This window comes from Penaeus japonicus, unplaced genomic scaffold (genome assembly GCF_977035675.1).
Source record: "Penaeus japonicus unplaced genomic scaffold, GWHDUDI00000001_assembly GWHDUDI00000035, whole genome shotgun sequence".
In the NCBI taxonomy this organism is placed as follows: domain Eukaryota; kingdom Metazoa; phylum Arthropoda; class Malacostraca; order Decapoda; family Penaeidae; genus Penaeus; species Penaeus japonicus.
The window spans coordinates 9,329,801-9,332,300 of record NW_028234437.1 but is presented as its reverse complement, the minus strand read 5'-3'; the positions used below and the strand labels follow the sequence as shown (position 1 = coordinate 9,332,300).

The 2,500-nt window shown below is 12.2% G+C and overlaps 1 protein-coding gene across 1 annotated transcript in view; it reads right to left on the bottom strand.

The window, feature by feature from the left end:
- Positions 1–2,500, bottom strand: part of LOC122251506 (uncharacterized) — a 22,617-nt gene that overhangs the window by 18,920 nt on the left and 1,197 nt on the right. The window lies entirely within an intron of this gene.

The following is a 2,500-nucleotide window of genomic DNA, read 5'->3' as shown; positions in this document are numbered from 1 at the left end:
AACACCCAACACCCACCCACCCACCCACCCACAACCACCCCCCCACCCCCCAACACACACACACAACAAACAAACACACACAACCACAACAACAAACACAAACACACACCAACAACCCTACCCCACAAACAAAAACACACACACACAAAAAAAAAATTAACTAATCACAACAAAAAAAATAACTATATAACTAAAACTAACAAAAAAAAATAAAATTCTCAAACAATATATATTATATACATTTATTAAAAAACATATATCTATTACAAATATAACTATTACACATTATATATATATATATAATATATTTTATATATATATAAAAATATATTTATATATTTTATCTATATATATATATATAATTTTTTTATAATATATATATATATAATATATATACATATATATATTATATATTATATATATATATACATATATATATATACATAAATACTATATCTATATATATTATATATATAAAAATATATATAATATATATATATTATATATATATTAAATAATTATTATATATATGCATATATATATACATATATCTATACATATATATACATATATATACATATATATATATATATATATATATTATATATATATTATATATTTATTTATATAATACATACATACATACTTATTATATAAATATATATATATATATATATATATTTTTATTTAAAAATATATATATATAGAGAGAGAGAGAGAGAGAGAGAGAGAGAGAGGAGAGGGGGAGAGGGGAGAGAGGAGAGAGAAGAGAGAAATAATTATATATATACATATAATATATATATATATATATTATGATATAAAAATCTATTTATAAATAAAATATAATAATATATAATATATATAATATTTAATATATAGAGATATACAGATAAAACATTTATATATCAAATATATATATATATATTATATATATATATATAAATAATATATATGTAATGTATATCTATAAATATATAAATATATAAATAAATCTATATATATATATATATATCATATTTATAAGTATATAGAGATACACCTATATAACATTATATATCTATTAAAAAATTATTAAATATTATATGAATGTATATAATATATATATATATAAAATATATATTTATATATATAGATATATAAATATGCTATATATATATCAATATATATATATGATATATATAAATATAAATAATATATATCTAAAGATATAGATATAGATATAGATATATATACTGTATATATAAATAATATATATATATAAATATATATAATATTTATAAACATAAATATATATATCATATATATAATCCATATATAAACATAAATTTATATACATATATATACAATATATATTTTCTATACATATATCATACATATCTATATATAACATATATATACATCTAATTAAACATATAAAAATACATATTATATATACATATATTATATATATCTATATAAAAATGATAAAATAAATATAGTATATATCAATAAATGTATATATATGTTATATGATAAATATATATATAATATATAAATAAATATATATATATCTGTGTGTATATAAGTTACATAGATATATATATAGAAAATTTAAATCGTATATATATATATAGATATAAATAAGGTACATATATATATATGTATAAACTATATGTAGATATATATATATGTATATAATAATTATATATATATATATGTATAATATATGTATATAAGTATAATGTATATATTAAATGTATATATCTGTATATATAAATGTATTCATAAATGTATATATATGTATAATAATTATGTATAAAAATGTATATATAAGTAACTATATGTAAATATGAATAATATCATTTATATAAAATATCTATAGTATATATCTATATATGAATCAATATATGTTAATATATAAATAAGTATATATATATTGTCTATATAAAATATAAATGTAAATATATAATATCATATATTAAATATCTAAATGTATCAAACTTAAAAATATATGATGTATGTATATCTATATATATATCTATATATAAAATATATATATATATATATATAATATATATTTAGTGTGTGTGTATATAAATTGTATATATATAATATATATACATCTACATATATATATTGCATACAAAAATATAAAAAAATATATATATATATAAAATTTTGAGGTGTGTAATATATATGTAAATATATATGTATAATACATATATATATTACCTAATATATAATATATACAATATAAATATATACAAAAATAAATATTATATACTATATATATATAATATAATAAATATATATATATATATATAATATTATACAAATACATATACATAAATATTACAGTAAATATATATATATATAATGTATATATAAATATATATAATATATAAATATATATTTATATACATATAAATTTATATATATATATATATATAGTTATAAATATATATATATATATATTACATAGATATAGATAAATATATATATACATATATATATATAT